Source organism: Macaca thibetana, chromosome X (genome assembly GCF_024542745.1).
Source record: "Macaca thibetana thibetana isolate TM-01 chromosome X, ASM2454274v1, whole genome shotgun sequence".
NCBI classification, from domain to species: domain Eukaryota; kingdom Metazoa; phylum Chordata; class Mammalia; order Primates; family Cercopithecidae; genus Macaca; species Macaca thibetana.
In genome coordinates, this window is record NC_065598.1 from 80,629,743 (window position 1) to 80,641,681 (window position 11,939).

At 37.2% G+C, this 11,939-nt stretch overlaps 1 protein-coding gene across 3 annotated transcripts in view; it reads right to left on the reverse strand.

The window, feature by feature from the left end:
• HDX (highly divergent homeobox) overlaps positions 1-8,909 on the reverse strand; it is a 193,890-nt gene extending 184,981 nt beyond the window's left edge. For 2 of the 3 annotated variants that reach the window (XM_050776348.1, XM_050776345.1), the window contains exon 1: positions 8,761-8,909. The gene's annotated coding sequence lies outside the window, so the exon portion shown is untranslated. Of the gene's footprint in view, positions 1-6,597; positions 6,713-8,760 lie in introns of all 3 variants that reach the window. The other variant, XM_050776347.1, reaches the window with a different exon arrangement.
• Positions 8,910-11,939: the final 3,030 nt, after the last annotated feature.

The window sequence follows — 11,939 nt, forward strand, 5'->3', positions numbered from 1 at the left end:
TTTTCCATGATGTGATTATTATACACTGCATGCTTGCATCAAAATATCTCATGTACCCCATAAATGTGTACACCTACTATGTACCCACAAAAGTTAAAAATAAAAAAATTAAAAATACTAAAAAAAGTAAAACGATCAATTTCAAATAGATAAACAAGCTGAATGACAAAAACAGAAATAGGGACTCAACTGAATGACTGATTTCCTTTAGCTCTGTTTTTATGCAATCCCACATGCATCCATCCATACAGAATATATGACAGTGATATATAGCACTGATAACCAGTGATATATAGCATCTCCTAATGAGCTAAGTAGTACCTGGATTCATTCATATTCATCGAGTAAATTTTGTTTCAATAAATTGTTTTTCTTTGTACATTTCTAGCCCTAAAAAAAAAGTGCAAGTAAATCACTTCTACCTTTCACTGGAGACTGTTTGTACTGCCACAACCATTGACGAGTAACATTTCACAATCTTGCAAATCACAGTCTTGTTAATACCTTTAAAATGTAGGTTGTATTTTAACTTACTAATGAGGGAAGTACACAAAGAAATAGACTATTAGTTATCTTATAACTCTCATTCCTGATTTTGCATCAACCTGCAGAAATTTAGGGGAAAAAGATTTAGGCACACATTAGAGTTTAGGGGGATATCCCTCAAAGTACACCATCAAGTGGTAAGTAGGTAACATTATATAAACACACACATATATAGTGTAGAAACAACATAGAAACACGCATGTATTTAGATAACGAAAATGTGAAAGCATAAATTTATCCCCACCAAGAAACGGAAACTCTTGTACAATTTTGGTGGGGATTTAAATTAGTACAGTAATTATGAAAACAGTATGAGGTCCCTAAAAAATTAAAAATAGAATTCCTACCATATACGATCCAGCTATCCCACTTCTCAATATATAGCCAAAGGAAATAAAATCAGTGTCTTGAAGATATATCTGCACTCCCATGTTCACTCACTGCAGTCTTATTCACAATAGCCAAGATATGGAGTCAACCTAAGTGTCTATCAACAGATGAATGGATTAAGAAAATGTGGCATATATACAAAATGGAATACCATTCAGCTTTGACAAAGAAAAAATAATGTTGTCATTTGCAACTACATGGGTGAACCTTGAGGACTTTATGTTAAGTGAAATAAGCCAGGCACAGAAAGACAAATACTGCATAATCTCACATATGTGGAATCTAAAAAAAGTCAAATTCATAGAAGCAGAGAGTAGAAAGGTAGTTATCAAGGGTAGGGAACAGTGGAAGATTGGGTAGATGTTGATCAAGGAATACAAAATTTTAGTTAGACAGGAAGAATAAGTTCAAGAGATCTATTGTACAACACGGTGACTACAGTTAATAACCATGTATTGGATACTTGAAAATTGCTAAGAGAGTGGATTTTACATGTTTTCACCACAAGGTAAGTATGTGAGGTAACTGGTATGTTATTAGCTTGATTTAGCTGTTCCACAATGTGTACATATATCCAATCATCATGTTACACACTATAAACATATACATTTTTGTCAATCAAATAATGAAGGATTATCCCCACAAATACTTTAAAGAATAAGAAAATGCATAGTGTAATCATGCTCAAGACTTCTTGGCAAAAAAATAAAGAAATTGCATAATGACTTAAAAGTGTCATAGAGCAGAACCCCAAATCTGATAGCCACAGGTAAAACTCCTCCTTTATTCTTCAAATGAAAAAAATAAAACAAAAACAAAAGATACTTAAGGCAGAATATCTCAAACAGAGACCCAAAGATAGATTTTGTCAGTGTAGCAAAAATTTTGCTTTTGTTTTTGTGGGTAGCCTCTAAAAGTTGGAAAAGCCAAGGAAACAAAACCTTCTCTAGAGGTGCTAAAAAGGAAAGAACTGCTGACACATTTATTTTAACCCAATGAGACTCATTCAGACTTGTGCCTTCCGGAACCATAAGATAACAAATTTGGGCTGTTCTAGGGCAATAATTTTGTCGTGATATGTTATGGAAGCAAAGAGACAACATACCATTCCCCTTGAGGAAGTTGGTGACAGTGAACCCAATACAACTATATTCTTCTGTAACACTCCGTTGAAAAGTCAAGTAATTAGGATAAACATCATTTCAATGGTAAAGTCATTGCTATCACCAATGTAAGTGGATATACTCAGAGGCTTATCGATTTTACCTATGACATTTGTGTAGTTTTTTTCTGTTAATGATGCAATGTATACTTCAGAATGGAACAAAGCTGATCTGTATTCATCATACAATATATAATGGAGAATGCTTAGATTGCATATTTCTTTACAAATGTGAAAACACACTAAAGAAAATTCAGGTTTTTGTTTCTATGATCACCAGCTCTTAAAAGTCTCTGTTGTACAGGACGTCAGATTTCACTTTACTTCAGTGCTTCCCAGACACTAATACACATATTAGTAACTGGGGGGGGGTCTTGTTAAAATGCAGATTCCGATTCTGCATATCTAGCTTGGGGCCAGAGATTTTGCAGTGTCTAAGCGTCTCCCAGGTGATGTTCATGCTACCACTCTATGGAACACACTTTGAATAGCAAGGGAGGGATTCACAAATCCCTACCTGAGGCTCCATATGACAAACAATCCTAAATTCAAAAATTTTTCTCTGCATTCAGTATTACTAGGTGGGAGAACAAAAATAATCTCAAACTGACTTCCCACATCTTTTAACCATTTATTAGTGATGAAAGTGAGCCTAGATAAAATGTCTGACTCATTACTTTAATAACTAACATATATATTCAAAAATAAATTCGTGTGACTATACTTTTGTCTTAGAATAATGAGGAGGAGTCAAGACTGAGCATTCTAATACCTAATGTAATACTTCCCACTAATACAGAATATATTTCTTCTTCCACATTTTACAATGCCTGGATCTCTTCCAGTTGTTGCTTTGTTGAGGGGTGATATGGTTTGACTCTGTGTCCCCACCCAAGTCTCACCTAGAATTGTAATCCTCACATGTGGAGGGAGTAACCTGGTGGAAGATGACTGGATCGTGGGAGTGGTTTCCCCCATGATGTTCTCATGATCATGAGTGAGATGCTGTAAAAGTGTTTGGCAGTTCCCACCTCACTCTTTCTCTTTCCTGCTGCCATGTAAGACGTGCCTTGCATTTCTTTCAACTTCCACCATGATTGTAAGTTTCCTGAGGCCTCCCCAGCCATTTGGAACTGTGAGTCAATTAAATATCTTTTCTTTATAAATTACCCATTCTGGAGAAGTTCTTTATAGCAGTGTGGAAACAGATTAATACAAGGGGATTTCAACACAACAAATTTTCGGTCTATGAAAGGGCAAAGCTATTTTGAAAATGTGTCTCAGATGATTACTTTCTTAAATGACACAGCTATTCCATCCATAAAACATACAATAGGTATACTAATCTAACCAAATAAGAAAATATTGAATCATTAAATTAGTGTATTAGAAAAGTTATATAATACTAGAATCTACTTTTTTAATAAAATCCACTCATGAAGTGCTTTCAACATTGGTTGGTTTGACAGTAAGAATGAATATGGGTCTATGTGCCTTCTGCCAGTGAGGCCATTGGAGGTCAGCACAATGAGCCCTTTCCCCTAAACTTCAGCCTTTATTTATTTAAAAAATGTCGTCTCCACTGAGGAAAAAAAAAAGGGAAATATTACTCAGAAGGAGTATATTATTATACTAGAGGCTCAGAAGGAGAAAAGAAACTAGGAGCTTAGAAGGAGAAAAGAAGCTAGGAGGAAAATACACATGTTGTATGTGTGTGTGTGTGTATATATGAATTTATGTATACAAATGTGTGTGTGTGTATAGATATATATATGAATACATAAATTTTTTGAAAAACAATGAAGATAGGCCTCACTCTAGCTCCTTAACCTATACCTAGTAGCTTAACAGTTGAGAATGCAGTGTCTAGAATAACACCTGCTCTCAAATCCTGGCTTTGCCACTCAGTGGTACATGACCCTGAATGAGCACCATACACCAATACTTGCCTAATTACAAAAGCGCTTAGTGGGAGTATATAAGCCACATGTTTGCATTACAGTTTTTAGAAGCTTGAAAGAAACTGTCCCTAACTCCAAGGGAAAAGGGGTTAAGGAGATAGTTTGCTAAATTTTGCCACCCTGACAAATAATAGGCTTAAAGATTCTAAGGATCAACCCAAATGCACATATGTCTACTTGTGAAACAACAGGAGAATTTTTGTGAAACAAAAGGTAAGACAGATATTGTTCTAGATTTCTTTACAGATGGAAGATGTAAGGTGAAGCATTTAATTGACTGACAGTATAATTTCATGTATCCAGTTGCCTTATACCTAGATCTCTGGTTTAACCCAGGCAATTTTGCTACTAGTTGGCATAAGAATGACCCCATTTGGACAGACAGGTTTCAACTTATTTCCTTAAAATTTCATGCAGACTGGAAAGGTATTACGATATCAGTGATAGCTTCTGAATATGCCAGCATCTCGAGCTCCCTTCTTATGCATAATATATCTCTAGAATTATCAATATTTGCTTCTAAACTAGTGTACCTAGATATAGTGTACTCAATGCAAGTATATTAAGAAACCACCAATTTCAGTTTTAGCTCACTGACTCCACAATAAAATAAAAATCAACAATTCAAATTTTATTTATTCTGTTGGAGATTGCACTATAAAAATATAATTCCCTCTGGAAGTATGATACAATTTTAAAAGCAGGAGGCAATAAATGTTTTTAAAATATATTTTATGCAAAGTTTCATGCCATATTTTTTCAATCAGGACTGAAAGAGTGTGTTTTAATAAAATATCTAAAACAAATGTAAATATACACCATTTATTTGGGTAATCTTACAAATCTCTAACTTCGTAGAAGTAATATGGTGTTTATGAAATGCAGTGCACACACACACACACACACGTCTCAGATTCCAGAGATTTAGATCCTAGCTAAAGCTCTGCCAAAAGTTCATTATATTGACCTTAGTCAAGCACAACTTGGTGATTACAAGTCAAACCCATGATTGGGTCTTGACTGTGACATGTAGTAGCTGTATGGACCTGGGCAAATCAACTGCTTTGAAATATGTTTTTTCATTTGTAAAATGGGAAATAATACTATACACTCTTTCATATAGATTTTGTGATGTTTAAACACAATAAGATATATAAAGTTTTTAGCACAATGTCTGGCACTAAGTGCTTAATAAATATTAGTGTTTATTAATGCTAGTAAAGTACCTCACTTCTTTGGCCTTCAGATTCTTTACTTGTAAAATAAGGGGATTGGCTTATCATTATAAAATCTCCCCCAACTCAAACTCTACAACTTAAAGAGAAAACCCAATGTCATCCTCCCAGATAGAAATTGTAAAACAAGCTTTAAAAATATATGTCACACTCATTTTTTTTCATATTTTATTTTGAGCTCTCTAAACTTAACAGCATATTTCTAAGCACCACATTCTATCCAGAGTTGCTTAAGTTTGATCAGTTTTCTCTACTGATCTATATGTAAATGTCTAGGAAAGTCTCAATTACTATGAAAGCTGGCTACAAGCTAAAACAGCTTTGAGGAGTTTCATATAATGTAGGTAATCAGAGAAAAGGTCAAAAGATTTTCCCTTATAATAAATAACATTCATGGTTCACTTGCAATTATCTATAATAATGATGTTCTAATTTACAGGTTACAACACCCTTCTGATTACTTTTAATCCATGTTTCTACGTCAAAAAATTTTATGTGATATTGAGATGGTACCTCAAAGTGAGGCAGGAGCCAAAGTGAAATATGTGAAAAACCTCTGTATTAAACCATAATCACACTGTCATTCAAGTAAAACTTGAGCTCTGCAGAACAGTGCAATTTGAAGCCTAAGGGATAGGAAAGTGACAACCAATATATAATAGCAATTATAACAATCATCACAGTGGTCATCTCTGATTCAAGAGATGTACACATGAAAACTATCAGGAATAGTCAATATAAGATAGCAATTGTAGATAAAATGTAATAAAAAAAATGAGGAATTTGTATATTTTTAAAGATACATGCAAAGAGAAGTATAGAACAATGGAATACCTCTTTATTTAGTTTTTTTTTTTTTTTTTTTTTTTTGAGACGGAGTCTTGCTCTGTTGCCCAGGCTGGATGGACTGCAGTGGCCGGATCTCAGCTCACTGCAAGCTCCGCCTCCCGGGTTTACGCCATTCTCCTGCCTCAGCCTCCCGAGCAGCTGGGACTACAGGCGCCCGCCACCTCGCCCGGCTAGATTTTTGTATTTTTTAGTAGAGACGGGGTTTCACCGTGTTAGCCAGGATGGTCTCGATCTCCTGACCTCGTGATCCACCCGTCTCGGCCTCCCAAAGTGCTGGGATTACAGGCTTGAGCCACCGCGCCCGGCCTATTTAGTATTTTTCAAACTGAGAAAATTACAGACAGAACCGCTTCTGGGATAGTGTTCCCTCCCTTGATCTTGTTTATGAGGACATTATATATTTGAAGGCCACCCAGTAAATAGAGATCTCTGTAATTCCTTTCCTCTGACTTACATTCAGGTTTATTTAGTCATTGGAGGGTCTCTTGCCTGACCAACGATGAATAAGCTTTCACATGTGTACAGTTCTCTCTATAAAAATACCGCTTCATTTCCAAGGAAATTGTTTTCTGGGGAAAAAAAGAACATAAACAGCTACAGCTATTTTGATTATTCAGTTAGGTGCTACGGACAGATAATAAAGAAATAGATGGCATGGTTCCAACCCTTAAGGAAGGGTTTAAAATCCGGCTGAGGATTCCAGTCTAACACACACACACACACACACACACACACACACAACAACAGCAACAACAACAACAACAACAAAAGAGACAATACAAAGCAACCCACAAGCAAGTGACAAAGACAAGAATTAATGTGGGAATTCTAGGAAAAGTGAGGTCAGTAACATCTGGGTTAGATTAATTTGGAAGGCACTTGTGGAGGGGTGCAATCTGAGTTGAGTTTCCAAAGCGAGTAAGATGTGAATTATGTAGAAGAGAGGGCATCCTAGGTGAAGGGGATAGTAATGGTATAAGGAGCAATGTTATACAGGTAGATTGTTCTCCCTAACTGAACATTAAAGAGAGTTGAGCACTGAAGAATAAAGGAAAATAAGACTCCTGCATTACAATGAGGCCAGATTATGAAGTTCTTTGAAATTTGAGTGGAATTAGGCTTGAAACAATAGAAAATAAGGAACCAAGAATATGTTGGTTAAAGAAAGTGACCTGTTGAAAGAAGTGTTCACAGACCACTAAGGATGTGGAGCACAGGTGAAGACTGCCTAGGAAGCTCCTACAGTGACTAGATAAGTGGTGATGAGAATTTAGATTGTAAAGGAGGAATGGTGAGAGAAGTCTTTCAAAGGAAAATTTACCAGTACTTGATAATCCCTTAACTATGAGAAACAGAGAAAAATCCAGATTCCTCTGTAAAATTGTCAGGAGTCTATGATCAGACTGTGAAGGGCAATTAATAACAATACTGTACAATCTATTCATCAGGAATAGACAGGCAGGTTGTTCTTCATTGTTCCTCACAACTGCTGAGTAATAAAAGCCTTAGTATAAGTAATGTAACAGCGTTCCCAATGAAGGAGTGAAGGAAAAGGTCTCTCAAAATAATGTTTGACTTCAGTAATTCTAGCAGAGACACAGAGGAAGAAGATGGACTTAGCACCAAACTTGAAATGGAGACTAAAGACTTATAAGAGATTGTCCCAAGAAGAGATAAAGACCAGAAAGGAAAATTTCTTACTCTGAGCCTCCACAATGGACTTCATTCTGAGTCTTTCCAAAGAATTTAGGGTTCAAAATCATTGTCACCCCAAATCAGAGCTCCTTTAAGATTAAAATTTAGATTCATTTGAATAATTAGTGTTTATTTTTCCAAACAGTTTCTTATCTGATAAACTTCTATTCCACAAATTCTTCTAGAATTCATTCTGTTATTCAACATCTAATACCTGGAAATTTAGAATTTGCCTTCTCAAATTTATAAGGCTCATTTTGAAGCTGGATTTACTCAGTAGGCCAGTTTAAACTAAATGGCAGATCCCTCCCCATCAACTGGTGCTTGAAACATCACAAGGTCTGGGATGTTCCCTGGGTCTCTACTTTCCAAATTCAGCCCAGAAATGGCTCAGCCCCACCTCTTCCAGTGAAACCGAAACAGCGCCTGTGCAAACTCCACGCCTATTCTCCTCACAGTGACCCACCCCGCCCCCACCAAGGTGCTAATGCGCAGGCGCAGCGCTCTCAGTGCCTTTGAGTAGGGCTGTGAGAAATCTACTGTCCAGTGAAATCTAGAAGTGGTAGAATTCAATCCCTCCTTTCTTCGGAGGCAGAGGTGCCACTTCCTTCTACTACCCAACCAGAAGCGCGTCCCAAACGTCGCCCTCTCTCGGAGCAAGCAAGGTCTTTCGCTCTCTGGCAATCCCCATTGTATCCCTATCCGCAGCTCGTTTCTAATCTCACTCAGCCGCCAGCTTTCGCTAGGAGGATAGAGGCACTTCGCTCCCTAGGATCCGCACCAGTTTTTTGGCTGCCTGTTTAGGCCACGAAACCTATGGACCCCTCCACCCCCAACCTCGCCCCAAACTAGGAAAAGCATTATCCCGGTGCCTTGCCCGCCCTCCTTCGCCCTTCACACCCACTCAGTGTTGAGTGCTTACCTCGGGTGTGGTGCGGTTACGAAAGCAATCAGCGGAACCCAGATCAGGCCACTGCTGGGGCAGGCGGATTCAGCGAGATTTTTCCTGGGTCTCCACTGCCGCTTCAGACAATGAAATCAGCGTGTCCGATCATCAATTCTCATCATGATCGTGACGTCACAAAAGACAGCGGCCAATGGGAGCCTGCGATCAGCTCAGGACAGTCCTTGGCCTCAGCCCAGAACCCAAGAGTTGGGAGGGGGGAAGAGAGATGGCTGCCTGCAACTGGGCTGCCTTTTCCTCGCACAAATCAGCTACATCCACGGCCAGGGCTCTCTATACCTTCCTGAATAGCTGTGAACACCGAGCATCCCTGTGACTATAGTAGTTAACATGCCAGCCATTTGAGCAGGTGCTGCCTGGCCTTCCAACTTGAAATTGGGTTTTAACAAAATTGTTACATGCTGCCAAAACCAAATGATAGCATAAAGAAATACAGTCCTTTGTGGTCGGTGTTCGATTGACAGGTAAATATTCAGTTTTACTAAAATCAATAAGGTGTCCATCGAGACTTTAAAATTTTACAGTAAAAGCAAGTGTACTGTTATACGTGACTGGTGGGCTCTGATGACTGAGGAAAGAAACTATGGTTTTTATTCATCCAACCTCAATTCCTAGTCTGCCAGAAGCTACTTGGGTGATCACCATTATACCATTACACAAAAAAAGTCAAGTCACACGTTACATCATTTAACAGTTACTTGATATACTTCCCAGATTTGCTGGATGCCATGAGAAATATAGAATTCATTGATTCTCTGCTATCATAGAACTTGCAACATCATTTGGAAGACAAGATTAGCACACAGTAAATATTCACAACAATAAAATAAAGTACATGATCATGTGCTCAGTCATTAACTACAAGCAAGAGCTACATTATTTAATGATTGGAGATATCAGTAAAGTGGAAAGTCAGGGAAGCATTTTATGTAATTAAGACTTGAGATGGTTCTTGAATGGTGAGTAAGAGAGGATGGAAGGCACCGTCTTAAAGGGGAAAGATAGGCAAAGGTAGAGACGCATAAATTCATATGATGTGAGGAAGCCCATGATGAAATCATCTTGACAAATAGAGGGCATATGCTAAGGACTAGTGGTAGATGGAATTGGCTAATAATAAAAGCCTTTGAAAATAGGCAGATACCTTTTATTTGATTAAATGTTACCAAAAGCCATAAAGCATGTGACCTCAATCCTCTATGGTCAATTAGTCACAGAGGAGTTGATGTGATTTTTTAAAACAAAAGTCAGATTATGCCCAACTTCAGATTGTCCAATGGTTTCCTTTCACACATACAATAAAATGCAAATTTCTTACTATGTCCTCAAAGCCCTAAATGATCTGGCCTTCACCATCTTTCTGACCTCCCCTCCTGTCACTCAGCCACTAACTCACAAATACATTAATATTCTCTCTATTTCTCAAACAAGTCAAGCTAATGTCCACGGCAGTTGACCTTGTACTGTTGCACTCTTTGATCTTTGTATGACTTACTCTATCACTTGATTGAAATATTTGCTCAAATGCAACCTCTTTAAAGAGGTTTTCCTATTCAAAATTGTGATCTTCTTAACACTCTCTATACCCTTTTTTCTGTTTCATTTTTCTTCATAGTATTTATTATTAAATGTATTTTATATATTTAGTTATTGCAAATGTAAGCTCTATCAAGGCAGAGTTTTGTTTGTTTTGTTTATTATTATATGCCTCGCATCCAGAAAGGCCCTAGATACAAAGTGGACAAATAAGTAAGTACTTATTGAATGAATGACTGAAAGCACATTTTTCAAGTCATTAATTTGCATTTTCAGGTACATTGGGATAGGCTGGAGTGAGAGAGACCATTTAGACAGTTGTAATGCTAACCCAACTTCTAGGTGACATAGCCCTAGATTAGGGTGTCAAAAATGATGAAATATGAGACTTTCAAAGAAGGAATTATAAGGGTAAAGTGGAGGATTCAGAAACAGCTTATTGATAATTGATTAACATATTCATAAAGTACTACATACCTGAAACTGAGGTGATATGAGAAAAAAAGATCAGAGTCCCTACTCTTGAAGGGTTTATAATGCAAAGGCACGAGAAGACATATATGAAACCATGGTACAAAAAGAGGCAATTAAATTAATCCAATTGTTTCTTCCTCTTTTGCCCTCTCACCCTGCATCTAAGCTGCTAGTACGTTTGAAGACTGTACCTTCAAAATATGCCCCAAATCTGAATACTCCGTACCTCCTCTACCACCATTACACCAAAGTCACTGTAACTTCTAGTTTGAAATACTGCAAAAGCATCTTACACGGTTTACTTTCTTCCACTCTTGTCCTTCTTCAAAAGTTTTTCTTAACATCAGTCGAAATATTATTTATAAAGTTTGAATCAGATCATATCACTACCTGGTTTAAAACCCTCCAAATGCGTCTCATTACATCAACAATAAAGTCCCAAGTCCTTGCTATGGTGTATTTCCCACCATTTGTTCCTGCCCTGGCTCACTATGCTGTAGCTACTCTGGTCTTTTGGTTATCTTTTTTCTCTCTGGAATGCCTATTTCCTCTTCAGAGACTTTGTGTTTGCTATGATTTCTTAGGAAACTCTTTCCCTAGATCTTCACATAGCATACTTCACATAATTCAGACTGTCTGCTAAAATGTTACCTTCTCAGATGGGACTTCATGGACCAATCCATTTAAAACAGCATTGCCCCCCGCCCCCCACCACCATTATCTATCTCCTGTATCTTCTTGTTGTGCTTATTTTTTCTCATATCACTATGGAAAAATACATTATTTGTTTTGTTGGTTAGTTATTTTGCCTTTCCCCAACAGAATGAAATGTTCAAGGGGGTAGGAACTTACCTCTCTTATTACTGTTATATCTCCAATACTTAGAGTTGTAGTAATACCTAGCATGAAGTAGGCACTCAATGGATCTTTGTTGAATGAATAGATAAGGGAGAGCATAGATTGTGTAGTGCGGTAATAGATATTCAGGGATGAGAGATGTTTTCAATACATGCCTAAGATATTAGTACCTGTCCTGTTCACAATATATCAATTAAAAGCATGTTTATTGAACTTGTAAGTAAAAAGCATCTAAGTAGAATAATTAAATCATGGATATTAACCAAGAT